This window comes from Ascidiella aspersa, chromosome 6 (assembly GCF_963924565.1).
Source record: "Ascidiella aspersa chromosome 6, kaAscAspe10.2, whole genome shotgun sequence".
Lineage (NCBI taxonomy): Eukaryota > Metazoa > Chordata > Ascidiacea > Phlebobranchia > Ascidiidae > Ascidiella > Ascidiella aspersa.
In genome coordinates this window covers 14,966,360-14,990,803 of record NC_139452.1, presented here as the reverse complement: position 1 = coordinate 14,990,803, position 24,444 = coordinate 14,966,360, and the positions used below count along the sequence as shown (strand labels likewise).

Here is a 24,444-nt window from a genome sequence, read left to right as displayed (position 1 = left end):
CATACTTTTAAAAGTATTGAACAATTATATTGACGAATCTTCTTCTAAAGAAAATTATTAAAACAAATTCAACATGTCAAAACATAATTTAATCTTTACCTATAGGATTTATTAGTTTTAAAATTCAATTCTGCTTTTATTTGAAATACATATTGATATTCATGTGAATCATCTATTGCGTTCCTGTTCAACAACAATTTTAAATAACGTGGGGAAAAACACAACGCCCAACGTGGGGCTCGAACCCACGACCGTTGGATTAAGAGTCCAACGCTCTACCGACTGAGCTAGCCGGGCGCTACAATCTATACAAGTCGTAAGTAACGGTCATACTTTTAAAAGTATTGAACAATTATATTGCAGAATCTTCTTCTAAAGAAAATTATTAAAACAAATTCAACATGTTGAAACATAAATTTACCTTTACTTATAGGATTTATTAATTTTAAAATAATAAACAATTTTATTTGAGATACATATTGATATTCATTTGAGTCATCCATTGCTGTCATGTTCATTGTTCAACAACAATTTTGAATAATTTGGAGAAAAACACAACGCCCAACGTGGGGCTCGAACCCACGACCGTTGGATTAAGAGTCCAACGCTCTACCGACTGAGCTAGCCGGGCGCTAGGTCTATAAATGACATAAGTAACGGTCATACTTTTAAAAGTATTGAACAATTATATTGACGAATCTTCTTCTAAAGAAAATTATTAAAACAAATTCAACATGTCAAAACATAATTTAATCTTTACCTATAGGATTTATTAGTTTTAAAATTCAATTCTGCTTTTATTTGAAATACATATTGATATTCATGTAAATCATCTATTGCTGTCCTGTTCAACAACAATTTTAAATAACGTGGGGAAAAACACAACGCCCAACGTGGGGCTCGAACCCACGACCGTTGGATTAAGAGTCCAACGCTCTACCGACTGAGCTAGCCGGGCGCTACAATCTATACAAATCGTAAGTAACGGACAAACTTTTAAAAGTATTGAACAATTATATTGCAGAATCTTCTTCTAAAGAAAATTATTAAAACAAATTCAACATGTTGAAACATAAATTTACCTTTACTTATAGGATTTATTAATTTTAAAATAATAAACAATTTTAGTTGAGATACATATTGATATTCATTTGAGTCATCCATTGCTGTCATGTTCATTGTTCAACAACAATTTTGAATAGTTTGGAGAAAAACACAACGCCCAACGTGGGGCTCGAACCCACGAGCGTTGGATTAAGAGTCCAACGCTCTACCGACTGAGCTAACCGGGCGCTAGGTCTATAAATGACATAAGTAACGGTCATACTTTTAAAAGTATTGAACAATTATATTGACGAATCTTGTTCTAAAGAAAATTATTAAAACAAATTCAACATGTCAAAACATAATTTAATCTTTACCTATAGGATTTATTAGTTTTAAAATTCAATTCTGCTTTTATTTGAAATACATATTGATATTCATGTGAATCATCTATTGCTGTCCTGTTCAACAACAATTTTAAATAACGTGGGGAAAAACACAACGCCCAACGTGGGGCTCGAACCCACGACCGTTGGATTAAGAGTCCAACGCTCTACCGACTGAGCTAGCCGGGCGCTACAATCTATACAAGTCGTAAGTAACGGTCATACTTTTAAAAGTATTGAACAATTATATTGCAGAATCTTCTTCTAAAGAAAATTATTAAAACAAATTCAACATGTTGAAATATAAAATTACCTTTAACTAAAGGATTTATTAATTTTAAAATTCAATTCAGCTTTTATTTGAAATACATATTGATATTCATGTGAATCATCTATTGCTGTCCTGTTCAACAACAATTTTAAATAACGTGGGGAAAAACACAACGCCCAACGTGGGGCTCGAACCCACGACCGTTGGATTAAGAGTCCAACGCTCTACCGACTGAGCTAGCCGGGCGCTACAATCTATACAAGTCGTAAGTAACGGTCATACTTTTAAAAGTATTGAACAATTATATTGCAGAATCTTCTTCTAAAGAAAATTATTAAAACAAATTCAACATGTTGAAACATAAATTTACCTTTACTTATAGGATTTATTAATTTTAAAATAATAAACAATTTTATTTGAGATACATATTGATATTCATTTGAGTCATCCATTGCTGTCATGTTCATTGTTCAACAACAATTTTGAATAATTTGTAGTAAAACTCAACGCCCAACGTGGGGCTCGAACCCACGACCGTTGGATTAAGAGTCCAACGCTCTACCGACTGAGCTAGCCGGGCGCTAGGTCTATAAATGACATAAGTAACGGTCATACTTTTAAAAGTATTGAACAATTATATTGACGAATCTTCTTCTAAAGAAAATTATTAAAACAAATTCAACATGTCAAAACATAATTTAATCTTTACCTATAGGATTTATTAGTTTTAAAATTCAATTCTGCTTTTATTTGAAATACATATTGATATTCATGTGAATCATCTATTGCGTTCCTGTTCAACAACAATTTTAAATAACGTGGGGAAAAACACAACGCCCAACGTGGGGCTCGAACCCACGACCGTTGGATTAAGAGTCCAACGCTCTACCGACTGAGCTAGCCGGGCGCTACAATCTATACAAGTCGTAAGTAACGGTCATACTTTTAAAAGTATTGAACAATTATATTGCAGAATCTTCTTCTAAAGAAAATTATTAAAACAAATTCAACATGTTGAAACATAAATTTACCTTTACTTATAGGATTTATTAATTTTAAAATAATAAACAATTTTATTTGAGATACATATTGATATTCATTTGAGTCATCCATTGCTGTCATGTTCATTGTTCAACAACAATTTTGAATAATTTGGAGAAAAACACAACGCCCAACGTGGGGCTCGAACCCACGACCGTTGGATTAAGAGTCCAACGCTCTACCGACTGAGCTAGCCGGGCGCTAGGTCTATAAATGACATAAGTAACGGTCATACTTTTAAAAGTATTGAACAATTATATTGACGAATCTTCTTCTAAAGAAAATTATTAAAACAAATTCAACATGTCAAAACATAATTTAATCTTTACCTATAGGATTTATTAGTTTTAAAATTCAATTCTGCTTTTATTTGAAATACATATTGATATTCATGTAAATCATCTATTGCTGTCCTGTTCAACAACAATTTTAAATAACGTGGGGAAAAACACAACGCCCAACGTGGGGCTCGAACCCACGACCGTTGGATTAAGAGTCCAACGCTCTACCGACTGAGCTAGCCGGGCGCTACAATCTATACAAGTCGTAAGTAACGGTCAAACTTTTAAAAGTATTGAACAATTATATTGCAGAATCTTCTTCTAAAGAAAATTATTAAAACAAATTCAACATGTTGAAACATAAATTTACCTTTACTTATAGGATTTATTAATTTTAAAATAATAAACAATTTTAGTTGAGATACATATTGATATTCATTTGAGTCATCCATTGCTGTCATGTTCATTGTTCAACAACAATTTTGAATAGTTTGGAGAAAAACACAACGCCCAACGTGGGGCTCGAACCCACGAGCGTTGGATTAAGAGTCCAACGCTCTACCGACTGAGCTAACCGGGCGCTAGGTCTATAAATGACATAAGTAACGGTCATACTTTTAAAAGTATTGAACAATTATATTGACGAATCTTCTTCTAAAGAAAATTATTAAAACAAATTCAACATGTCAAAACATAATTTAATCTTTACCTATAGGATTTATTAGTTTTAAAATTCAATTCTGCTTTTATTTGAAATACATATTGATATTCATGTGAATCATCTATTGCTGTCCTGTTCAACAACAATTTTAAATAACGTGGGGAAAAACACAACGCCCAACGTGGGGCTCGAACCCACGACCGTTGGATTAAGAGTCCAACGCTCTACCGACTGAGCTAGCCGGGCGCTACAATCTATACAAGTCGTAAGTAACGGTCATACTTTTAAAAGTATTGAACAATTATATTGCAGAATCTTCTTCTAAAGAAAATTATTAAAACAAATTCAACATGTTGAAACATAAATTTACCTTTACTTATAGGATTTATTAATTTTAAAATAATAAACAATTTTAGTTGAGATACATATTGATATTTATGTGAATCATCTATTGCTGTCCTGTTCAACAACAATTTTAAATAACGTGGGGAAAAACACAACGCCCAACGTGGGGCTCGAACCCACGACCGTTGGATTAAGAGTCCAACGCTCTACCGACTGAGCTAGCCGGGCGCTACAATCTATACAAGTCGTAAGTAACGGTCATACTTTTAAAAGTATTGAACAATTATATTGCAGAATCTTCTTCTAAAGAAAATTATTAAAACAAATTCAACATGTTGAAACATAAATTTACCTTTACTTATAGGATTTATTAATTTTAAAATAATAAACAATTTTATTTGAGATACATATTGATATTCATTTGAGTCATCCATTGCTGTCATGTTCATTGTTCAACAACAATTTTGAATAATTTGCAGAAAACACACAACGCCCAACGTGGGGCTCGAACCCACGACCGTTGGATTAAGAGTCCAACGCTCTACCGACTGAGCTAGCCGGGCGCTAGGTCTATAAATGACATAAGTAACGGTCATACTTTTAAAAGTATTGAACAATTATATTGACGAATCTTCTTCTAAAGAAAATTATTAAAACAAATTCAACATGTCAAAACATAATTTAATCTTTACCTATAGGATTTATTAGTTTTAAAATTCAATTCTGCTTTTATTTGAAATACATATTGATATTCATGTGAATCATCTATTGCTGTCCTGTTCCAAAACAATTTTAAAAAATGTGGGGAAAAACAGATCGCCCAACGTGGGGCTCGAACCCACGACCGTTGGATTAAGAGTCCAACGCTCTACCGACTGAGCTAGCCGGGCGCTACAATCTATACAAGTCGTAAGTAACGGTCATACTTTTAAAAGTATTGAACAATTATATTGCAGAATCTTCTTCTAAAGAAAATTATTAAAACAAATTCAACATGTTGAAACATAAATTTACCTTTACTTATAGGATTTATTAATTTTAAAATAATAAACAATTTTAGTTGAGATACATATTGATATTCATTTGAGTCATCCATTGCTGTCATGTTCATTGTTCAACAACAATTTTGAATAGTTTGGAGAAAAACACAACGCCCAACGTGGGGCTCGAACCCACGAGCGTTGGATTAAGAGTCCAACGCTCTACCGACTGAGCTAACCGGGCGCTAGGTCTATAAATGACATAAGTAACGGTCATACTTTTAAAAGTATTGAACAATTATATTGACGAATCTTGTTCTAAAGAAAATTATTAAAACAAATTCAACATGTCAAAACATAATTTAATCTTTACCTATAGGATTTATTAGTTTTAAAATTCAATTCTGCTTTTATTTGAAATACATATTGATATTCATGTGAATCATCTATTGCTGTCCTGTTCAACAACAATTTTAAATAACGTGGGGAAAAACACAACGCCCAACGTGGGGCTCGAACCCACGACCGTTGGATTAAGAGTCCAACGCTCTACCGACTGAGCTAGCCGGGCGCTACAATCTATACAAGTCGTAAGTAACGGTCATACTTTTAAAAGTATTGAACAATTATATTGCAGAATCTTCTTCTAAAGAAAATTATTAAAACAAATTCAACATGTTGAAATATAAAATTACCTTTAACTAAAGGATTTATTAATTTTAAAATTCAATTCAGCTTTTATTTGAAATACATATCGATATTCATGTGAATCATCTATTGCTGTCCTGTTCAACAACAATTTTAAATAACGTGGGGAAAAACACAACGCCCAACGTGGGGCTCGAACCCACGACCGTTGGATTAAGAGTCCAACGCTCTACCGACTGAGCTAGCCGGGCGCTACAATCTATACAAGTCGTAAGTAACGGTCATACTTTTAAAAGTATTGAACAATTATATTGCAGAATCTTCTTCTAAAGAAAATTATTAAAACAAATTCAACATGTTGAAACATAAATTTACCTTTACTTATAGGATTTATTAATTTTAAAATAATAAACAATTTTATTTGAGATACATATTGATATTCATTTGAGTCATCCATTGCTGTCATGTTCATTGTTCAACAACAATTTTGAATAATTTGTAGTAAAACTCAACGCCCAACGTGGGGCTCGAACCCACGACCGTTGGATTAAGAGTCCAACGCTCTACCGACTGAGCTAACCGGGCGCTAGGTCTATAAATGACATAAGTAACGGTCATACTTTTAAAAGTATTGAACAATTATATTGACGAATCTTCTTCTAAAGAAAATTATTAAAACAAATTCAACATGTCAAAACATAATTTAATCTTTACCTATAGGATTTATTAGTTTTAAAATTCAATTCTGCTTTTATTTGAAATACATATTGATATTCATGTGAATCATCTATTGCTGTCCTGTTCAACAACAATTTTAAATAACGTGGGGAAAAACACAACGCCCAACGTGGGGCTCGAACCCACGACCGTTGGATTAAGAGTCCAACGCTCTACCGACTGAGCTAGCCGGGCGCTACAATCTATACAAGTCGTAAGTAACGGTCATACTTTTAAAAGTATTGAACAATTATATTGCAGAATCTTCTTCTAAAGAAAATTATTAAAACAAATTCAACATGTTGAAACATAAATTTACCTTTACTTATAGGATTTATTAATTTTAAAATAATAAACAATTTTAGTTGAGATACATATTGATATTCATGTGAATCATCTATTGCTGTCCTGTTCAACAACAATTTTAAATAACGTGGGGAAAAACACAACGCCCAACGTGGGGCTCGAACCCACGACCGTTGGATTAAGAGTCCAACGCTCTACCGACTGAGCTAGCCGGGCGCTACAATCTATACAAGTCGTAAGTAACGGTCATACTTTTAAAAGTATTGAACAATTATATTGCAGAATCTTCTTCTAAAGAAAATTATTAAAACAAATTCAACATGTTGAAACATAAATTTACCTTTACTTATAGGATTTATTAATTTTAAAATAATAAACAATTTTATTTGAGATACATATTGATATTCATTTGAGTCATCCATTGCTGTCATGTTCATTGTTCAACAACAATTTTGAATAATTTGCAGAAAACACACAACGCCCAACGTGGGGCTCGAACCCACGACCGTTGGATTAAGAGTCCAACGCTCTACCGACTGAGCTAGCCGGGCGCTAGGTCTATAAATGACATAAGTAACGGTCATACTTTTAAAAGTATTGAACAATTATATTGACGAATCTTCTTCTAAAGAAAATTATTAAAACAAATTCAACATGTCAAAACATAATTTAATCTTTACCTATAGGATTTATTAGTTTTAAAATTCAATTCTGCTTTTATTTGAAATACATATTGATATTCATGTGAATCATCTATTGCTGTCCTGTTCCAAAACAATTTTAAAAAATGTGGGGAAAAACAGATCGCCCAACGTGGGGCTCGAACCCACGACCGTTGGATTAAGAGTCCAACGCTCTACCGACTGAGCTAGCCGGGCGCTACAATCTATACAAGTCGTAAGTAACGGTCATACTTTTAAAAGTATTGAACAATTATATTGCAGAATCTTCTTCTAAAGAAAATTATTAAAACAAATTCAACATGTTGAAACATAAATTTACCTTTACTTATAGGATTTATTAATTTTAAAATAATAAACAATTTTATTTGAGATACATATTGATATTCATTTGAGTCATCCATTGCTGTCATGTTCATTGTTCAACAACAATTTTGAATAATTTGGAGAAAAACACAACGCCCAACGTGGGGCTCGAACCCACGACCGTTGGATTAAGAGTCCAACGCTCTACCGACTGAGCTAGCCGGGCGCTAGGTCTATAAATGACATAAGTAACGGTCATACTTTTAAAAGTATTGAACAATTATATTGACGAATCTTGTTCTAAAGAAAATTATTAAAACAAATTCAACATGTCAAAACATAATTTAATCTTTACCTATAGGATTTATTAGTTTTAAAATTCAATTCTGCTTTTATTTGAAATACATATTGATATTCATGTGAATCATCTATTGCTGTCCTGTTCAACAACAATTTTAAATAACGTGGGGAAAAACACAACGCCCAACGTGGGGCTCGAACCCACGACCGTTGGATTAAGAGTCCAACGCTCTACCGACTGAGCTAGCCGGGCGCTACAATCTATACAAGTCGTAAGTAACGGTCATACTTTTAAAAGTATTGAACAATTATATTGCAGAATCTTCTTCTAAAGAAAATTATTAAAACAAATTCAACATGTTGAAACATAAATTTACCTTTACTTATAGGATTTATTAATTTTAAAATAATAAACAATTTTATTTGAGATACATATTGATATTCATTTGAGTCATCCATTGCTGTCATGTTCATTGTTCAACAACAATTTTGAATAATTTGGAGAAAAACACAACGCCCAACGTGGGGCTCGAACCCACGACCGTTGGATTAAGAGTCCAACGCTCTACCGACTGAGCTAGCCGGGCGCTAGGTCTATAAATGACATAAGTAACGGTCATACTTTTAAAAGTATTGAACAATTATATTGACGAATCTTCTTCTAAAGAAAATTATTAAAACAAATTCAACATGTCAAAACATAATTTAATCTTTACCTATAGGATTTATTAGTTTTAAAATTCAATTCTGCTTTTATTTGAAATACATATTGATATTCATGTAAATCATCTATTGCTGTCCTGTTCAACAACAATTTTAAATAACGTGGGGAAAAACACAACGCCCAACGTGGGGCTCGAACCCACGACCGTTGGATTAAGAGTCCAACGCTCTACCGACTGAGCTAGCCGGGCGCTACAATCTATACAAATCGTAAGTAACGGACAAACTTTTAAAAGTATTGAACAATTATATTGCAGAATCTTCTTCTAAAGAAAATTATTAAAACAAATTCAACATGTTGAAACATAAATTTACCTTTACTTATAGGATTTATTAATTTTAAAATAATAAACAATTTTAGTTGAGATACATATTGATATTCATTTGAGTCATCCATTGCTGTCATGTTCATTGTTCAACAACAATTTTGAATAGTTTGGAGAAAAACACAACGCCCAACGTGGGGCTCGAACCCACGAGCGTTGGATTAAGAGTCCAACGCTCTACCGACTGAGCTAACCGGGCGCTAGGTCTATAAATGACATAAGTAACGGTCATACTTTTAAAAGTATTGAACAATTATATTGACGAATCTTGTTCTAAAGAAAATTATTAAAACAAATTCAACATGTCAAAACATAATTTAATCTTTACCTATAGGATTTATTAGTTTTAAAATTCAATTCTGCTTTTATTTGAAATACATATTGATATTCATGTGAATCATCTATTGCTGTCCTGTTCAACAACAATTTTAAATAACGTGGGGAAAAACACAACGCCCAACGTGGGGCTCGAACCCACGACCGTTGGATTAAGAGTCCAACGCTCTACCGACTGAGCTAGCCGGGCGCTACAATCTATACAAGTCGTAAGTAACGGTCATACTTTTAAAAGTATTGAACAATTATATTGCAGAATCTTCTTCTAAAGAAAATTATTAAAACAAATTCAACATGTTGAAATATAAAATTACCTTTAACTAAAGGATTTATTAATTTTAAAATTCAATTCAGCTTTTATTTGAAATACATATTGATATTCATGTGAATCATCTATTGCTGTCCTGTTCAACAACAATTTTAAATAACGTGGGGAAAAACACAACGCCCAACGTGGGGCTCGAACCCACGACCGTTGGATTAAGAGTCCAACGCTCTACCGACTGAGCTAGCCGGGCGCTACAATCTATACAAGTCGTAAGTAACGGTCATACTTTTAAAAGTATTGAACAATTATATTGCAGAATCTTCTTCTAAAGAAAATTATTAAAACAAATTCAACATGTTGAAACATAAATTTACCTTTACTTATAGGATTTATTAATTTTAAAATAATAAACAATTTTATTTGAGATACATATTGATATTCATTTGAGTCATCCATTGCTGTCATGTTCATTGTTCAACAACAATTTTGAATAATTTGTAGTAAAACTCAACGCCCAACGTGGGGCTCGAACCCACGACCGTTGGATTAAGAGTCCAACGCTCTACCGACTGAGCTAGCCGGGCGCTAGGTCTATAAATGACATAAGTAACGGTCATACTTTTAAAAGTATTGAACAATTATATTGACGAATCTTCTTCTAAAGAAAATTATTAAAACAAATTCAACATGTCAAAACATAATTTAATCTTTACCTATAGGATTTATTAGTTTTAAAATTCAATTCTGCTTTTATTTGAAATACATATTGATATTCATGTGAATCATCTATTGCGTTCCTGTTCAACAACAATTTTAAATAACGTGGGGAAAAACACAACGCCCAACGTGGGGCTCGAACCCACGACCGTTGGATTAAGAGTCCAACGCTCTACCGACTGAGCTAGCCGGGCGCTACAATCTATACAAGTCGTAAGTAACGGTCATACTTTTAAAAGTATTGAACAATTATATTGCAGAATCTTCTTCTAAAGAAAATTATTAAAACAAATTCAACATGTTGAAACATAAATTTACCTTTACTTATAGGATTTATTAATTTTAAAATAATAAACAATTTTATTTGAGATACATATTGATATTCATTTGAGTCATCCATTGCTGTCATGTTCATTGTTCAACAACAATTTTGAATAATTTGGAGAAAAACACAACGCCCAACGTGGGGCTCGAACCCACGACCGTTGGATTAAGAGTCCAACGCTCTACCGACTGAGCTAGCCGGGCGCTAGGTCTATAAATGACATAAGTAACGGTCATACTTTTAAAAGTATTGAACAATTATATTGACGAATCTTCTTCTAAAGAAAATTATTAAAACAAATTCAACATGTCAAAACATAATTTAATCTTTACCTATAGGATTTATTAGTTTTAAAATTCAATTCTGCTTTTATTTGAAATACATATTGATATTCATGTAAATCATCTATTGCTGTCCTGTTCAACAACAATTTTAAATAACGTGGGGAAAAACACAACGCCCAACGTGGGGCTCGAACCCACGACCGTTGGATTAAGAGTCCAACGCTCTACCGACTGAGCTAGCCGGGCGCTACAATCTATACAAATCGTAAGTAACGGACAAACTTTTAAAAGTATTGAACAATTATATTGCAGAATCTTCTTCTAAAGAAAATTATTAAAACAAATTCAACATGTTGAAACATAAATTTACCTTTACTTATAGGATTTATTAATTTTAAAATAATAAACAATTTTAGTTGAGATACATATTGATATTCATTTGAGTCATCCATTGCTGTCATGTTCATTGTTCAACAACAATTTTGAATAGTTTGGAGAAAAACACAACGCCCAACGTGGGGCTCGAACCCACGAGCGTTGGATTAAGAGTCCAACGCTCTACCGACTGAGCTAACCGGGCGCTAGGTCTATAAATGACATAAGTAACGGTCATACTTTTAAAAGTATTGAACAATTATATTGACGAATCTTGTTCTAAAGAAAATTATTAAAACAAATTCAACATGTCAAAACATAATTTAATCTTTACCTATAGGATTTATTAGTTTTAAAATTCAATTCTGCTTTTATTTGAAATACATATTGATATTCATGTGAATCATCTATTGCTGTCCTGTTCAACAACAATTTTAAATAACGTGGGGAAAAACACAACGCCCAACGTGGGGCTCGAACCCACGACCGTTGGATTAAGAGTCCAACGCTCTACCGACTGAGCTAGCCGGGCGCTACAATCTATACAAGTCGTAAGTAACGGTCATACTTTTAAAAGTATTGAACAATTATATTGCAGAATCTTCTTCTAAAGAAAATTATTAAAACAAATTCAACATGTTGAAATATAAAATTACCTTTAACTAAAGGATTTATTAATTTTAAAATTCAATTCAGCTTTTATTTGAAATACATATTGATATTCATGTGAATCATCTATTGCTGTCCTGTTCAACAACAATTTTAAATAACGTGGGGAAAAACACAACGCCCAACGTGGGGCTCGAACCCACGACCGTTGGATTAAGAGTCCAACGCTCTACCGACTGAGCTAGCCGGGCGCTACAATCTATACAAGTCGTAAGTAACGGTCATACTTTTAAAAGTATTGAACAATTATATTGCAGAATCTTCTTCTAAAGAAAATTATTAAAACAAATTCAACATGTTGAAACATAAATTTACCTTTACTTATAGGATTTATTAATTTTAAAATAATAAACAATTTTATTTGAGATACATATTGATATTCATTTGAGTCATCCATTGCTGTCATGTTCATTGTTCAACAACAATTTTGAATAATTTGTAGTAAAACTCAACGCCCAACGTGGGGCTCGAACCCACGACCGTTGGATTAAGAGTCCAACGCTCTACCGACTGAGCTAGCCGGGCGCTAGGTCTATAAATGACATAAGTAACGGTCATACTTTTAAAAGTATTGAACAATTATATTGACGAATCTTCTTCTAAAGAAAATTATTAAAACAAATTCAACATGTCAAAACATAATTTAATCTTTACCTATAGGATTTATTAGTTTTAAAATTCAATTCTGCTTTTATTTGAAATACATATTGATATTCATGTGAATCATCTATTGCGTTCCTGTTCAACAACAATTTTAAATAACGTGGGGAAAAACACAACGCCCAACGTGGGGCTCGAACCCACGACCGTTGGATTAAGAGTCCAACGCTCTACCGACTGAGCTAGCCGGGCGCTACAATCTATACAAGTCGTAAGTAACGGTCATACTTTTAAAAGTATTGAACAATTATATTGCAGAATCTTCTTCTAAAGAAAATTATTAAAACAAATTCAACATGTTGAAACATAAATTTACCTTTACTTATAGGATTTATTAATTTTAAAATAATAAACAATTTTATTTGAGATACATATTGATATTCATTTGAGTCATCCATTGCTGTCATGTTCATTGTTCAACAACAATTTTGAATAATTTGGAGAAAAACACAACGCCCAACGTGGGGCTCGAACCCACGACCGTTGGATTAAGAGTCCAACGCTCTACCGACTGAGCTAGCCGGGCGCTAGGTCTATAAATGACATAAGTAACGGTCATACTTTTAAAAGTATTGAACAATTATATTGACGAATCTTCTTCTAAAGAAAATTATTAAAACAAATTCAACATGTCAAAACATAATTTAATCTTTACCTATAGGATTTATTAGTTTTAAAATTCAATTCTGCTTTTATTTGAAATACATATTGATATTCATGTAAATCATCTATTGCTGTCCTGTTCAACAACAATTTTAAATAACGTGGGGAAAAACACAACGCCCAACGTGGGGCTCGAACCCACGACCGTTGGATTAAGAGTCCAACGCTCTACCGACTGAGCTAGCCGGGCGCTACAATCTATACAAGTCGTAAGTAACGGTCAAACTTTTAAAAGTATTGAACAATTATATTGCAGAATCTTCTTCTAAAGAAAATTATTAAAACAAATTCAACATGTTGAAACATAAATTTACCTTTACTTATAGGATTTATTAATTTTAAAATAATAAACAATTTTAGTTGAGATACATATTGATATTCATTTGAGTCATCCATTGCTGTCATGTTCATTGTTCAACAACAATTTTGAATAGTTTGGAGAAAAACACAACGCCCAACGTGGGGCTCGAACCCACGAGCGTTGGATTAAGAGTCCAACGCTCTACCGACTGAGCTAACCGGGCGCTAGGTCTATAAATGACATAAGTAACGGTCATACTTTTAAAAGTATTGAACAATTATATTGACGAATCTTCTTCTAAAGAAAATTATTAAAACAAATTCAACATGTCAAAACATAATTTAATCTTTACCTATAGGATTTATTAGTTTTAAAATTCAATTCTGCTTTTATTTGAAATACATATTGATATTCATGTGAATCATCTATTACTGTCCTGTTCAACAACAATTTTAAATAACGTGGGGAAAAACACAACGCCCAACGTGGGGCTCGAACCCACGACCGTTGGATTAAGAGTCCAACGCTCTACCGACTGAGCTAGCCGGGCGCTACAATCTATACAAGTCGTAAGTAACGGTCATACTTTTAAAAGTATTGAACAATTATATTGCAGAATCTTCTTCTAAAGAAAATTATTAAAACAAATTCAACATGTTGAAACATAAATTTACCTTTACTTATAGGATTTATTAATTTTAAAATAATAAACAATTTTAGTTGAGATACATATTGATATTTATGTGAATCATCTATTGCTGTCCTGTTCAACAACAATTTTAAATAACGTGGGGAAAAACACAACGCCCAACGTGGGGCTCGAACCCACGACCGTTGGATTAAGAGTCCAACGCTCTACCGACTGAGCTAGCCGGGCGCTACAATCTATACAAGTCGTAAGTAACGGTCATACTTTTAAAAGTATTGAACAATTATATTGCAGAATCTTCTTCTAAAGAAAATTATTAAAACAAATTCAACATGTTGAAACATAAATTTACCTTTACTTATAGGATTTATTAATTTTAAAATAATAAACAATTTTATTTGAGATACATATTGATATTCATTTGAGTCATCCATTGCTGTCATGTTCATTGTTCAACAACAATTTTGAATAATTTGCAGAAAACACACAACGCCCAACGTGGGGCTCGAACCCACGACCGTTGGATTAAGAGTCCAACGCTCTACCGACTGAGCTAGCCGGGCGCTAGGTCTATAAATGACATAAGTAACGGTCATACTTTTAAAAGTATTGAACAATTATATTGACGAATCTTCTTCTAAAGAAAATTATTAAAACAAATTCAACATGTCAAAACATAATTTAATCTTTACCTATAGGATTTATTAGTTTTAAAATTCAATTCTGCTTTTATTTGAAATACATATTGATATTCATGTGAATCATCTATTGCTGTCCTGTTCCAAAACAATTTTAAAAAATGTGGGGAAAAACAGATCGCCCAACGTGGGGCTCGAACCCACGACCGTTGGATTAAGAGTCCAACGCTCTACCGACTGAGCTAGCCGGGCGCTACAATCTATACAAGTCGTAAGTAACGGTCATACTTTTAAAAGTATTGAACAATTATATTGCAGAATCTTCTTCTAAAGAAAATTATTAAAACAAATTCAACATGTTGAAACATAAATTTACCTTTACTTATAGGATTTATTAATTTTAAAATAATAAACAATTTTATTTGAGATACATATTGATATTCATTTGAGTCATCCATTGCTGTCATGTTCATTGTTCAACAACAATTTTGAATAATTTGGAGAAAAACACAACGCCCAACGTGGGGCTCGAACCCACGACCGTTGGATTAAGAGTCCAACGCTCTACCGACTGAGCTAGCCGGGCGCTAGGTCTATAAATGACATAAGTAACGGTCATACTTTTAAAAGTATTGAACAATTATATTGACGAATCTTGTTCTAAAGAAAATTATTAAAACAAATTCAACATGTCAAAACATAATTTAATCTTTACCTATAGGATTTATTAGTTTTAAAATTCAATTCTGCTTTTATTTGAAATACATATTGATATTCATGTGAATCATCTATTGCTGTCCTGTTCAACAACAATTTTAAATAACGTGGGGAAAAACACAACGCCCAACGTGGGGCTCGAACCCACGACCGTTGGATTAAGAGTCCAACGCTCTACCGACTGAGCTAGCCGGGCGCTACAATCTATACAAGTCGTAAGTAACGGTCATACTTTTAAAAGTATTGAACAATTATATTGCAGAATCTTCTTCTAAAGAAAATTATTAAAACAAATTCAACATGTTGAAACATAAATTTACCTTTACTTATAGGATTTATTAATTTTAAAATAATAAACAATTTTATTTGAGATACATATTGATATTCATTTGAGTCATCCATTGCTGTCATGTTCATTGTTCAACAACAATTTTGAATAATTTGGAGAAAAACACAACGCCCAACGTGGGGCTCGAACCCACGACCGTTGGATTAAGAGTCCAACGCTCTACCGACTGAGCTAGCCGGGCGCTAGGTCTATAAATGACATAAGTAACGGTCATACTTTTAAAAGTATTGAACAATTATATTGACGAATCTTCTTCTAAAGAAAATTATTAAAACAAATTCAACATGTCAAAACATAATTTAATCTTTACCTATAGGATTTATTAGTTTTAAAATTCAATTCTGCTTTTATTTGAAATACATATTGATATTCATGTAAATCATCTATTGCTGTCCTGTTCAACAACAATTTTAAATAACGTGGGGAAAAACACAACGCCCAACGTGGGGCTCGAACCCACGACCGTTGGATTAAGAGTCCAACGCTCTACCGACTGAGCTAGCCGGGCGCTACAATCTATACAAGTCGTAAGTAACGGACAAACTTTTAAAAGTATTGAACAATTATATTGCAGAATCTTCTTCTAAAGAAAATTATTAAAACAAATTCAACATGTTGAAACATAAATTTACCTTTACTTATAGGATTTATTAATTTTAAAATAATAAACAATTTTAGTTGAGATACATATTGATATTCATTTGAGTCATCCATTGCTGTCATGTTCATTGTTCAACAACAATTTTGAATAGTTTGGAGAAAAACACAACGCCCAACGTGGGGCTCGAACCCACGAGCGTTGGATTAAGAGTCCAACGCTCTACCGACTGAGCTAACCGGGCGCTAGGTCTATAAATGACATAAGTAACGGTCATACTTTTAAAAGTATTGAACAATTATATTGACGAATCTTCTTCTAAAGAAAATTATTAAAACAAATTCAACATGTCAAAACATAATTTAATCTTTACCTATAGGATTTATTAGTTTTAAAATTCAATTCTGCTTTTATTTGAAATACATATTGATATTCATGTGAATCATCTATTGCTGTCCTGTTCAACAACAATTTTAAATAACGTGGGGAAAAACACAACGCCCAACGTGGGGCTCGAACCCACGACCGTTGGATTAAGAGTCCAACGCTCTACCGACTGAGCTAGCCGGGCGCTACAATCTATACAAGTCGTAAGTAACGGTCATACTTTTAAAAGTATTGAACAATTATATTGCAGAATCTTCTTCTAAAGAAAATTATTAAAACAAATTCAACATGTTGAAACATAAATTTACCTTTACTTATAGGATTTATTAATTTTAAAATAATAAACAATTTTAGTTGAGATACATATTGATATTCATGTGAATCATCTATTGCTGTCCTGTTCAACAACAATTTTAAATAACGTGGGGAAAAACACAACGCCCAACGTGGGGCTCGAACCCACGACCGTTGGATTAAGAGTCAAACGCTCTACCGACTGAGCTAGCCGGGCGCTACAATCTATACAAGTCGTAAGTAACGGTCATACTTTTAAAAGTATTGAACAATTATATTGCAGAATCTTCTTCTAAAGAAAATTATTAAAACAAATTCAACATGTTGAAACATAAATTTACCTTTACTTATAGGATTTATTAATTTTAAAATAATAAACAATTTTATTTGAGATACATATTGATATTCATTTGAGTCATCCATTGCTGTCATGTTCATTGTTCAACAACAATTTTGAATAATTTGCAGAAAACACACAACGCCCAACGTGGGGCTCGAACCCACGACCGTTGGATTAAGAGTCCAACGCTCTACCGACTGAGCTAGCCGGGCGCTAGGTCTATAAATGACATAAGTAACGGTCATACTTTTAAAAGTATTGAACAATTATATTGACGAATCTTCTTCTAAAGAAAATTATTAAAACAAATTCAACATGTCAAAACATAATTTAATCTTTACCTATAGGATTTATTAGTTTTAAAATTCAATTCTGCTTTTATTTGAAATACATATTGATATTCATGTGAATCATCTATTGCTGTCCTGTTCCAAAACAATTTTAAAAAATGTGGGGAAAAACAGATCGCCCAACGTGGGGCTCGAACCCACGACCGTTGGATTAAGAGTCCAACGCTCTACCGACTGAGCTAGCCGGGCGCTACAATCTATACAAGTCGTAAGTAACGGTCATACTTTTAAAAGTATTGAACAATTATATTGCAGAATCTTCTTCTAAAGAAAATTATTAAAACAAATTCAACATGTTGAAACATAAATTTACCTTTACTTATAGGATTTATTAATTTTAAAATAATAAACAATTTTATTTGAGATACATATTGATATTCATTTGAGTCATCCATTGCTGTCATGTTCATTGTTCAACAACAATTTTGAATAATTTGGAGAAAAACACAACGCCCAACGTGGGGCTCGAACCCACGACCGTTGGATTAAGAGTCCAACGCTCTACCGACTGAGCTAGCCGGGCGCTAGGTCTATAAATGACATAAGTAACGGTCATACTTTTAAAAGTATTGAACAATTATATTGACGAATCTTGTTCTAAAGAAAATTATTAAAACAAATTCAACATGTCAAAACATAATTTAATCTTTACCTATAGGATTTATTAGTTTTAAAATTCAATTCTGCTTTTATTTGAAATACATATTGATATTCATGTGAATCATCTATTGCTGTCTAGTTCAACAACAATTTTAAATAACGTGGGGAAAAACGCAACGCCCAACGTGGGGCTCGAACCCACGACCGTTGGATTAAGAGTCCAACGCTCTACCGACTGAGCTAGCCGGGCGCTACAATCTATACAAGTCGTAAGTAACGGTCAAACTTTTAAAAGTATTGAACAATTATATTGCAGAATCTTCTTCTAAAGAAAATTATTAAAACAAATTCAACATGTTGAAACATAAATTTACCTTTACTTATAGGATTTATTAATTTTAAAATAATAAACAATTTTAGTTGAGATACATATTGATATTCATTTGAGTCATCCATTGCTGTCATTTTCATTGTTCAACAACAATTTTGAATAGTTTGGAGAAAAACACAACGCCCAACGTGGGGCTCGAACCCACGAGCGTTGGATTAAGAGTCCAACGCTCTACCGACTGAGCTAGCCGGGCGCTACAATCTATACAAGTCGTAAGTAACGGTCAAACTTTTAAAAGTATTGAACAATTATATTGCAGAATCTTCTTCTAAAGAAAATTATTAAAACAAATTCAACATGTTGAAACATAAATTAACCTTTACTTATAGGATTTATTAATTTTAAAATAATAAACAATTTTATTTGAGATACATATTGATATTCATTTGAGTCATCCATTGCTGTCATGTTCATTGTTCAACAACAATTTTGAATAATTTGGAGAAAAACACAAGCCCAACGTGGGGCTCGAACCCACGACCGTTGGATTAAGAGTCCAACGCTCTACCGACTGAGCTAGCCGGGCGCTAGGTCTATAAATGACATAAGTAACGGTCATACTTTTAAAAGTATTGAACAATTATATTGACGAATCTTCTTCTAAAGAAAATTATTAAAACAAATTCAACATGTCAAAACATAATTTAATCTTTACCTATAGGATTTATTAGTTTTAAAATTCAATTCTGCTTTTATTTGAAATACATATTGATATTCATGTGAATCATCTATTGCTGTCCTGTTCAACAACAATTTTAAATAACGTGGGGAAAAACACAACGCCCAACGTGGGGCTCGAACCCACGACCGTTGGATTAAGAGTCCAACGCTCTACCGACTGAGCTAGCCGGGCGCTACAATCTATACAAGTCGTAAGTAACGGTCATACTTTTAAAAGTATTGAACAATTATATTGCAGAATCTTCTTCTAAAGAAAATTATTAAAACAAATTCAACATGTTGAAACATAAATTTACCTTTACTTATAGGATTTATTAATTTTAAAATAATAAACAATTTTAGTTGAGATACATATTGATATTCATGTGAATCATCTATTGCTGTCCTGTTCAACAACAATTTTAAATAACGTGGGGAAAAACACAACGCCCAAGTGGGGCTCGAACCCACGACCGTTGGATTAAGAGTCCAACGCTCTACCGACTGAGCTAGCCGGGCGCTACAATCTATACAAGTCGTAAGTAACGGTCATACTTTTAAAAGTATTGAACAATTATATTGCAGAATCTTCTTCTAAAGAAAATTATTAAAACAAATTCAACATGTTGAAACATAAATTTACCTTTACTTATAGGATTTATTAATTTTAAAATAATAAACAATTTTATTTGAGATACATATTGATATTCATTTGAGTCATCCATTGCTGTCATGTTCATTGTTTAACAACAATTTTGAATAATTTGGAGAAAAACACAACGCACAACGTGGGGCTCGAACCTACGACCGTTGGATTAAGAGTCCAACGCTCTACCGACTGAGCTAGCCGGGCGCTGGTCTATAAATGACATAAGTAACGGTCATACTTTTAAAAGTATTGAACAATTATATTGACGAATCTTCTTCTAAAGAAAATTATTAAAACAAATTCAACATGTCAAAACATAATTTAATCTTTACCTATAGGATTTATTAGTTTTAAAATTCAATTCTGCTTTTATTTGAAATACATATTGATATTCATGTGAATCATCTATTGCTGTCCTGTTCAACAACAATTTTAAATAACGTGGGGAAAAACACAACGCCCAACGTGGGGCTCGAACCCACGACCGTTGGATTAAGAGTCCAACGCTCTACCGACTGAGCTAGCCGGGCGCTACAATCTATACAAGTCGTAAGTAACGGTCATACTTTTAAAAGTATTGAACAATTATATTGCAGAATCTTCTTCTAAAGAAAATTATTAAAACAAATTCAACATGTTGAAACATAAATTTACCTTTACTTATAGGATTTATTAATTTTAAAATAATAAACAATTTTAGTTGAGATACATATTGATATTCATTTGAGTCATCCATTGCTGTCATGTTCATTGTTCAACAACAATTTTGAATAGTTTGGAGAAAAACACAACGCCCAACGTGGGGCTCGAACCCACGAGCGTTGGATTAAGAGTCCAACGCTCTACCGACTGAGCTAGCCGGGCGCTAGGTCTATAAATGACATAAGTAACGGTCATACTTTTAAAAGTATTGAACAATTATATTGACGAATCTTCTTCTAAAGAAAATTATTAAAACAAATTCAACATGTCAAAACATAATTTAATCTTTACCTATAGGATTTATTAGTTTTAAAATTCAATTCTGCTTTTATTTGAAATACATATTGATATTCATGTGAATCATCTATTGCTGTCCTGTTCAACAACAATTTTAAATAACGTGGGGAAAAACACAACGCCCAACGTGGGGCTCGAACCCACGACCGTTGGATTAAGAGTCCAACGCTCTACCGACTGAGCTAGCCGGGCGCTACAATCTATACAAGTCGTAAGTAACGGTCATACTTTTAAAAGTATTGAACAATTATATTGCAGAATCTTCTTCTAAAGAAAATTATTAAAACAAATTCAACATGTTGAAACATAAATTTACCTTTACTTATAGGATTTATTAATTTTAAAATAATAAACAATTTTAGTTGAGATACATATTGATATTCATGTGAATCATCTATTGCTGTCCTGTTCAACAACAATTTTAAATAACGTGGGGAAAAACACAACGCCCAAGTGGGGCTCGAACCCACGACCGTTGGATTAAGAGTCCAACGCTCTACCGACTGAGCTAGCCGGGCGCTACAATCTATACAAGTCGTAAGTAACGGTCATACTTTTAAAAGTATTGAACAATTATATTGCAGAATCTTCTTCTAAAGAAAATTATTAAAACAAATTCAACATGTTGAAACATAAATTTACCTTTACTTATAGGATTTATTAATTTTAAAATAATAAACAATTTTATTTGAGATACATATTGATATTCATTTGAGTCATCCATTGCTGTCATGTTCATTGTTCAACAACAATTTTGAATAATTTGGAGAAAAACACAACGCCCAACGTGGGGCTCGAACCCACGACCGTTGGATTAAGAGTCCAACGCTCTACCGACTGAGCTAGCCGGGCGCTAGGTCTATAAATGACATAAGTAACGGTCATACTTTTAAAAGTATTGAACAATTATATTGACGAATCTTCTTCTAAAGAAAATTATTAAAACAAATTCAACATGTCAAAACATAATTTAATCTTTACCTATAGGATTTATTAGTTTTAAAATTCAATTCTGCTTTTATTTGAAATACATATTGATATTCATGTAAATCATCTATTGCTGTCCTGTTCAACAACAATTTTAAATAACGTGGGGAAAAACACAACGCCCAACGTGGGGCTCGAACCCACGACCGTTGGATTAAGAGTCCAACGCTCTACCGACTGAGCTAGCCGGGCGCTACAATCTATACAAGTCGTAAGTAACGGTCAAACTTTTAAAAGTATTGAACAATTATATTGCAGAATCTTCTTCTAAAGAAAATTATTAAAACAAATTCAACATGTTGAAACATAAATTTACCTTTACTTATAGGATTTATTAATTTTAAAATAATAAACAATTTTAGTTGAGATACATATTGATATTCATTTGAGTCATCCATTGCTGTCATGTTCATTGTTCAACAACAATTTTGAATAGTTTGGAGAAAAACACAACGCCCAACGTGGGGCTCGAACCCACGAGCGTTGGATTAAGAGTCCAACGCTCTACCGACTGAGCTAACCGGGCGCTAGGTCTATAAATGACATAAGTAACGGTCATACTTTTAAAAGTATTGAACAATTATATTGACGAATCTTCTTCTAAAGAAAATTATTAAAACAAATTCAACATGTCAAAACATAATTTAATCTTTACCTATAGGATTTATTAGTTTTAAAATTCAATTCTGCTTTTATTTGAAATACATATTGATATTCATGTGAATCATCTATTGCTGTCCTGTTCAACAACAATTTTAAATAACGTGGGGAAAAACACAACGCCCAACGTGGGGCTCGAACCCACGACCGTTGGATTAAGAGTCCAACGCTCTACCGACTGAGCTAGCCGGGCGCTACAATCTATACAAGTCGTAAGTAACGGTCATACTTTTAAAAGTATTGAACAATTATATTGCAGAATCTTCTTCTAAAGAAAATTATTAAAACAAATTCAACATGTTGAAACATAAATTTACCTTTACTTATAGGATTTATTAATTTTAAAATAATAAACAATTTTAGTTGAGATACATATTGATATTCATGTGAATCATCTATTGCTGTCCTGTTCAACAACAATTTTAAATAACGTGGGGAAAAACACAACGCCCAACGTGGGGCTCGAACCCACGACCGTTGGATTAAGAGTCCAACGCTCTACCGACTGAGCTAGCCGGGCGCTACAATCTATACAAGTCGTAAGTAACGGTCATACTTTTAAAAGTATTGAACAATTATATTGCAGAATCTTCTTCTAAAGAAAATTATTAAAACAAATTCAACATGTTGAAACATAAATTTACCTTTACTTATAGGATTTATTAATTTTAAAATAATAAACAATTTTATTTGAGATACATATTGATATTCATTTGAGTCATCCATTGCTGTCATGTTCATTGTTCAACAACAATTTTGAATAATTTGCAGAAAACACACAACGCCCAACGTGGGGCTCGAACCCACGACCGTTGGATTAAGAGTCCAACGCTCTACCGACTGAGCTAGCCGGGCGCTAGGTCTATAAATGACATAAGTAACGGTCATACTTTTAAAAGTATTGAACAATTATATTGACGAATCTTCTTCTAAAGAAAATTATTAAAACAAATTCAACATGTCAAAACATAATTTAATCTTTACCTATAGGATTTATTAGTTTTAAAATTCAATTCTGCTTTTATTTGAAATACATATTGATATTCATGTGAATCATCTATTGCTGTCCTGTTCCAAAACAATTTTAAAAAATGTGGGGAAAAACAGATCGCCCAACGTGGGGCTCGAACCCACGACCGTTGGATTAAGAGTCCAACGCTCTACCGACTGAGCTAGCCGGGCGCTACAATCTATACAAGTCGTAAGTAACGGTCATACTTTTAAAAGTATTGAACAATTATATTGCAGAATCTTCTTCTAAAGAAAATTATTAAAACAAATTCAACATGTTGAAACATAAATTTACCTTTACTTATAGGATTTATTAATTTTAAAATAATAAACAATTTTATTTGAGATACATATTGATATTCATTTGAGTCATCCATTGCTGTCATGTTCATTGTTCAACAACAATTTTGAATAATTTAGAGAAAAACACAACGCCCAACGTGGGGCTCGAACCCACGACCGTTGGATTAAGAGTCCAACGCTCTACCGACTGAGCTAGCCGGGCGCTAGGTCTATAAATGACATAAGTAACGGTCATACTTTTAAAAGTAT

The 24,444-nt window shown here is 32.9% G+C and overlaps 60 non-coding genes across 60 annotated transcripts; all 60 read right to left on the bottom strand.

The window, feature by feature from the left end:
• Positions 1-224: 224 nt before the first annotated feature.
• On the bottom strand, positions 225-297 carry Trnak-cuu (transfer RNA lysine (anticodon CUU)). Its single transcript has one exon. It is a non-coding gene; the product is annotated as a tRNA-Lys (tRNA).
• A 261-nt stretch (positions 298-558) lies between these two features.
• Trnak-cuu (transfer RNA lysine (anticodon CUU)) lies at positions 559-631 on the bottom strand. Its single transcript has one exon. It is a non-coding gene; the product is annotated as a tRNA-Lys (tRNA).
• A 254-nt stretch (positions 632-885) lies between these two features.
• Positions 886-958, bottom strand: Trnak-cuu (transfer RNA lysine (anticodon CUU)). The gene has a single exon. It is a non-coding gene; the product is annotated as a tRNA-Lys (tRNA).
• A 588-nt stretch (positions 959-1,546) lies between these two features.
• Positions 1,547-1,619, bottom strand: Trnak-cuu (transfer RNA lysine (anticodon CUU)). Its single transcript has one exon. It is a non-coding gene; the product is annotated as a tRNA-Lys (tRNA).
• A 255-nt stretch (positions 1,620-1,874) lies between these two features.
• Trnak-cuu (transfer RNA lysine (anticodon CUU)) lies at positions 1,875-1,947 on the bottom strand. Its single transcript has one exon. It is a non-coding gene; the product is annotated as a tRNA-Lys (tRNA).
• Positions 1,948-2,208: 261 nt separating this feature from the next.
• On the bottom strand, positions 2,209-2,281 carry Trnak-cuu (transfer RNA lysine (anticodon CUU)). Its single transcript has one exon. It is a non-coding gene; the product is annotated as a tRNA-Lys (tRNA).
• Positions 2,282-2,535: 254 nt separating this feature from the next.
• On the bottom strand, positions 2,536-2,608 carry Trnak-cuu (transfer RNA lysine (anticodon CUU)). Its single transcript has one exon. It is a non-coding gene; the product is annotated as a tRNA-Lys (tRNA).
• A 261-nt stretch (positions 2,609-2,869) lies between these two features.
• Trnak-cuu (transfer RNA lysine (anticodon CUU)) lies at positions 2,870-2,942 on the bottom strand. The gene has a single exon. It is a non-coding gene; the product is annotated as a tRNA-Lys (tRNA).
• Positions 2,943-3,196: 254 nt separating this feature from the next.
• Positions 3,197-3,269, bottom strand: Trnak-cuu (transfer RNA lysine (anticodon CUU)). Its single transcript has one exon. It is a non-coding gene; the product is annotated as a tRNA-Lys (tRNA).
• A 588-nt stretch (positions 3,270-3,857) lies between these two features.
• Trnak-cuu (transfer RNA lysine (anticodon CUU)) lies at positions 3,858-3,930 on the bottom strand. The gene has a single exon. It is a non-coding gene; the product is annotated as a tRNA-Lys (tRNA).
• A 254-nt stretch (positions 3,931-4,184) lies between these two features.
• Trnak-cuu (transfer RNA lysine (anticodon CUU)) lies at positions 4,185-4,257 on the bottom strand. Its single transcript has one exon. It is a non-coding gene; the product is annotated as a tRNA-Lys (tRNA).
• Positions 4,258-4,519: 262 nt separating this feature from the next.
• Trnak-cuu (transfer RNA lysine (anticodon CUU)) lies at positions 4,520-4,592 on the bottom strand. Its single transcript has one exon. It is a non-coding gene; the product is annotated as a tRNA-Lys (tRNA).
• A 254-nt stretch (positions 4,593-4,846) lies between these two features.
• On the bottom strand, positions 4,847-4,919 carry Trnak-cuu (transfer RNA lysine (anticodon CUU)). Its single transcript has one exon. It is a non-coding gene; the product is annotated as a tRNA-Lys (tRNA).
• Positions 4,920-5,507: 588 nt separating this feature from the next.
• Trnak-cuu (transfer RNA lysine (anticodon CUU)) lies at positions 5,508-5,580 on the bottom strand. Its single transcript has one exon. It is a non-coding gene; the product is annotated as a tRNA-Lys (tRNA).
• Positions 5,581-5,835: 255 nt separating this feature from the next.
• Positions 5,836-5,908, bottom strand: Trnak-cuu (transfer RNA lysine (anticodon CUU)). Its single transcript has one exon. It is a non-coding gene; the product is annotated as a tRNA-Lys (tRNA).
• A 261-nt stretch (positions 5,909-6,169) lies between these two features.
• Positions 6,170-6,242, bottom strand: Trnak-cuu (transfer RNA lysine (anticodon CUU)). Its single transcript has one exon. It is a non-coding gene; the product is annotated as a tRNA-Lys (tRNA).
• A 254-nt stretch (positions 6,243-6,496) lies between these two features.
• Positions 6,497-6,569, bottom strand: Trnak-cuu (transfer RNA lysine (anticodon CUU)). Its single transcript has one exon. It is a non-coding gene; the product is annotated as a tRNA-Lys (tRNA).
• Positions 6,570-6,823: 254 nt separating this feature from the next.
• Positions 6,824-6,896, bottom strand: Trnak-cuu (transfer RNA lysine (anticodon CUU)). Its single transcript has one exon. It is a non-coding gene; the product is annotated as a tRNA-Lys (tRNA).
• A 262-nt stretch (positions 6,897-7,158) lies between these two features.
• On the bottom strand, positions 7,159-7,231 carry Trnak-cuu (transfer RNA lysine (anticodon CUU)). The gene has a single exon. It is a non-coding gene; the product is annotated as a tRNA-Lys (tRNA).
• A 254-nt stretch (positions 7,232-7,485) lies between these two features.
• Trnak-cuu (transfer RNA lysine (anticodon CUU)) lies at positions 7,486-7,558 on the bottom strand. The gene has a single exon. It is a non-coding gene; the product is annotated as a tRNA-Lys (tRNA).
• Positions 7,559-7,819: 261 nt separating this feature from the next.
• Positions 7,820-7,892, bottom strand: Trnak-cuu (transfer RNA lysine (anticodon CUU)). Its single transcript has one exon. It is a non-coding gene; the product is annotated as a tRNA-Lys (tRNA).
• Positions 7,893-8,146: 254 nt separating this feature from the next.
• Trnak-cuu (transfer RNA lysine (anticodon CUU)) lies at positions 8,147-8,219 on the bottom strand. Its single transcript has one exon. It is a non-coding gene; the product is annotated as a tRNA-Lys (tRNA).
• A 261-nt stretch (positions 8,220-8,480) lies between these two features.
• Trnak-cuu (transfer RNA lysine (anticodon CUU)) lies at positions 8,481-8,553 on the bottom strand. The gene has a single exon. It is a non-coding gene; the product is annotated as a tRNA-Lys (tRNA).
• A 254-nt stretch (positions 8,554-8,807) lies between these two features.
• Positions 8,808-8,880, bottom strand: Trnak-cuu (transfer RNA lysine (anticodon CUU)). The gene has a single exon. It is a non-coding gene; the product is annotated as a tRNA-Lys (tRNA).
• A 588-nt stretch (positions 8,881-9,468) lies between these two features.
• Trnak-cuu (transfer RNA lysine (anticodon CUU)) lies at positions 9,469-9,541 on the bottom strand. The gene has a single exon. It is a non-coding gene; the product is annotated as a tRNA-Lys (tRNA).
• Positions 9,542-9,796: 255 nt separating this feature from the next.
• On the bottom strand, positions 9,797-9,869 carry Trnak-cuu (transfer RNA lysine (anticodon CUU)). Its single transcript has one exon. It is a non-coding gene; the product is annotated as a tRNA-Lys (tRNA).
• Positions 9,870-10,130: 261 nt separating this feature from the next.
• Positions 10,131-10,203, bottom strand: Trnak-cuu (transfer RNA lysine (anticodon CUU)). Its single transcript has one exon. It is a non-coding gene; the product is annotated as a tRNA-Lys (tRNA).
• A 254-nt stretch (positions 10,204-10,457) lies between these two features.
• Positions 10,458-10,530, bottom strand: Trnak-cuu (transfer RNA lysine (anticodon CUU)). The gene has a single exon. It is a non-coding gene; the product is annotated as a tRNA-Lys (tRNA).
• A 261-nt stretch (positions 10,531-10,791) lies between these two features.
• On the bottom strand, positions 10,792-10,864 carry Trnak-cuu (transfer RNA lysine (anticodon CUU)). The gene has a single exon. It is a non-coding gene; the product is annotated as a tRNA-Lys (tRNA).
• A 254-nt stretch (positions 10,865-11,118) lies between these two features.
• Trnak-cuu (transfer RNA lysine (anticodon CUU)) lies at positions 11,119-11,191 on the bottom strand. The gene has a single exon. It is a non-coding gene; the product is annotated as a tRNA-Lys (tRNA).
• Positions 11,192-11,779: 588 nt separating this feature from the next.
• Trnak-cuu (transfer RNA lysine (anticodon CUU)) lies at positions 11,780-11,852 on the bottom strand. Its single transcript has one exon. It is a non-coding gene; the product is annotated as a tRNA-Lys (tRNA).
• Positions 11,853-12,107: 255 nt separating this feature from the next.
• On the bottom strand, positions 12,108-12,180 carry Trnak-cuu (transfer RNA lysine (anticodon CUU)). The gene has a single exon. It is a non-coding gene; the product is annotated as a tRNA-Lys (tRNA).
• A 261-nt stretch (positions 12,181-12,441) lies between these two features.
• On the bottom strand, positions 12,442-12,514 carry Trnak-cuu (transfer RNA lysine (anticodon CUU)). The gene has a single exon. It is a non-coding gene; the product is annotated as a tRNA-Lys (tRNA).
• A 254-nt stretch (positions 12,515-12,768) lies between these two features.
• Positions 12,769-12,841, bottom strand: Trnak-cuu (transfer RNA lysine (anticodon CUU)). Its single transcript has one exon. It is a non-coding gene; the product is annotated as a tRNA-Lys (tRNA).
• A 261-nt stretch (positions 12,842-13,102) lies between these two features.
• On the bottom strand, positions 13,103-13,175 carry Trnak-cuu (transfer RNA lysine (anticodon CUU)). The gene has a single exon. It is a non-coding gene; the product is annotated as a tRNA-Lys (tRNA).
• Positions 13,176-13,429: 254 nt separating this feature from the next.
• On the bottom strand, positions 13,430-13,502 carry Trnak-cuu (transfer RNA lysine (anticodon CUU)). Its single transcript has one exon. It is a non-coding gene; the product is annotated as a tRNA-Lys (tRNA).
• Positions 13,503-14,090: 588 nt separating this feature from the next.
• On the bottom strand, positions 14,091-14,163 carry Trnak-cuu (transfer RNA lysine (anticodon CUU)). Its single transcript has one exon. It is a non-coding gene; the product is annotated as a tRNA-Lys (tRNA).
• Positions 14,164-14,417: 254 nt separating this feature from the next.
• On the bottom strand, positions 14,418-14,490 carry Trnak-cuu (transfer RNA lysine (anticodon CUU)). Its single transcript has one exon. It is a non-coding gene; the product is annotated as a tRNA-Lys (tRNA).
• Positions 14,491-14,752: 262 nt separating this feature from the next.
• Positions 14,753-14,825, bottom strand: Trnak-cuu (transfer RNA lysine (anticodon CUU)). Its single transcript has one exon. It is a non-coding gene; the product is annotated as a tRNA-Lys (tRNA).
• A 254-nt stretch (positions 14,826-15,079) lies between these two features.
• Positions 15,080-15,152, bottom strand: Trnak-cuu (transfer RNA lysine (anticodon CUU)). Its single transcript has one exon. It is a non-coding gene; the product is annotated as a tRNA-Lys (tRNA).
• Positions 15,153-15,413: 261 nt separating this feature from the next.
• Trnak-cuu (transfer RNA lysine (anticodon CUU)) lies at positions 15,414-15,486 on the bottom strand. Its single transcript has one exon. It is a non-coding gene; the product is annotated as a tRNA-Lys (tRNA).
• A 254-nt stretch (positions 15,487-15,740) lies between these two features.
• On the bottom strand, positions 15,741-15,813 carry Trnak-cuu (transfer RNA lysine (anticodon CUU)). Its single transcript has one exon. It is a non-coding gene; the product is annotated as a tRNA-Lys (tRNA).
• Positions 15,814-16,074: 261 nt separating this feature from the next.
• On the bottom strand, positions 16,075-16,147 carry Trnak-cuu (transfer RNA lysine (anticodon CUU)). Its single transcript has one exon. It is a non-coding gene; the product is annotated as a tRNA-Lys (tRNA).
• Positions 16,148-16,401: 254 nt separating this feature from the next.
• On the bottom strand, positions 16,402-16,474 carry Trnak-cuu (transfer RNA lysine (anticodon CUU)). The gene has a single exon. It is a non-coding gene; the product is annotated as a tRNA-Lys (tRNA).
• A 588-nt stretch (positions 16,475-17,062) lies between these two features.
• Positions 17,063-17,135, bottom strand: Trnak-cuu (transfer RNA lysine (anticodon CUU)). The gene has a single exon. It is a non-coding gene; the product is annotated as a tRNA-Lys (tRNA).
• Positions 17,136-17,724: 589 nt separating this feature from the next.
• Positions 17,725-17,797, bottom strand: Trnak-cuu (transfer RNA lysine (anticodon CUU)). The gene has a single exon. It is a non-coding gene; the product is annotated as a tRNA-Lys (tRNA).
• Positions 17,798-18,051: 254 nt separating this feature from the next.
• Positions 18,052-18,124, bottom strand: Trnak-cuu (transfer RNA lysine (anticodon CUU)). The gene has a single exon. It is a non-coding gene; the product is annotated as a tRNA-Lys (tRNA).
• Positions 18,125-18,385: 261 nt separating this feature from the next.
• On the bottom strand, positions 18,386-18,458 carry Trnak-cuu (transfer RNA lysine (anticodon CUU)). Its single transcript has one exon. It is a non-coding gene; the product is annotated as a tRNA-Lys (tRNA).
• A 254-nt stretch (positions 18,459-18,712) lies between these two features.
• Positions 18,713-18,785, bottom strand: Trnak-cuu (transfer RNA lysine (anticodon CUU)). Its single transcript has one exon. It is a non-coding gene; the product is annotated as a tRNA-Lys (tRNA).
• A 594-nt stretch (positions 18,786-19,379) lies between these two features.
• Trnak-cuu (transfer RNA lysine (anticodon CUU)) lies at positions 19,380-19,452 on the bottom strand. Its single transcript has one exon. It is a non-coding gene; the product is annotated as a tRNA-Lys (tRNA).
• A 254-nt stretch (positions 19,453-19,706) lies between these two features.
• On the bottom strand, positions 19,707-19,779 carry Trnak-cuu (transfer RNA lysine (anticodon CUU)). Its single transcript has one exon. It is a non-coding gene; the product is annotated as a tRNA-Lys (tRNA).
• Positions 19,780-20,692: 913 nt separating this feature from the next.
• Positions 20,693-20,765, bottom strand: Trnak-cuu (transfer RNA lysine (anticodon CUU)). Its single transcript has one exon. It is a non-coding gene; the product is annotated as a tRNA-Lys (tRNA).
• A 588-nt stretch (positions 20,766-21,353) lies between these two features.
• Positions 21,354-21,426, bottom strand: Trnak-cuu (transfer RNA lysine (anticodon CUU)). Its single transcript has one exon. It is a non-coding gene; the product is annotated as a tRNA-Lys (tRNA).
• A 587-nt stretch (positions 21,427-22,013) lies between these two features.
• On the bottom strand, positions 22,014-22,086 carry Trnak-cuu (transfer RNA lysine (anticodon CUU)). The gene has a single exon. It is a non-coding gene; the product is annotated as a tRNA-Lys (tRNA).
• Positions 22,087-22,340: 254 nt separating this feature from the next.
• On the bottom strand, positions 22,341-22,413 carry Trnak-cuu (transfer RNA lysine (anticodon CUU)). Its single transcript has one exon. It is a non-coding gene; the product is annotated as a tRNA-Lys (tRNA).
• Positions 22,414-23,001: 588 nt separating this feature from the next.
• On the bottom strand, positions 23,002-23,074 carry Trnak-cuu (transfer RNA lysine (anticodon CUU)). The gene has a single exon. It is a non-coding gene; the product is annotated as a tRNA-Lys (tRNA).
• A 254-nt stretch (positions 23,075-23,328) lies between these two features.
• On the bottom strand, positions 23,329-23,401 carry Trnak-cuu (transfer RNA lysine (anticodon CUU)). The gene has a single exon. It is a non-coding gene; the product is annotated as a tRNA-Lys (tRNA).
• Positions 23,402-23,663: 262 nt separating this feature from the next.
• On the bottom strand, positions 23,664-23,736 carry Trnak-cuu (transfer RNA lysine (anticodon CUU)). The gene has a single exon. It is a non-coding gene; the product is annotated as a tRNA-Lys (tRNA).
• Positions 23,737-23,990: 254 nt separating this feature from the next.
• Trnak-cuu (transfer RNA lysine (anticodon CUU)) lies at positions 23,991-24,063 on the bottom strand. Its single transcript has one exon. It is a non-coding gene; the product is annotated as a tRNA-Lys (tRNA).
• A 261-nt stretch (positions 24,064-24,324) lies between these two features.
• On the bottom strand, positions 24,325-24,397 carry Trnak-cuu (transfer RNA lysine (anticodon CUU)). Its single transcript has one exon. It is a non-coding gene; the product is annotated as a tRNA-Lys (tRNA).
• Between the last annotated feature and the right edge of the window lie 47 nt (positions 24,398-24,444).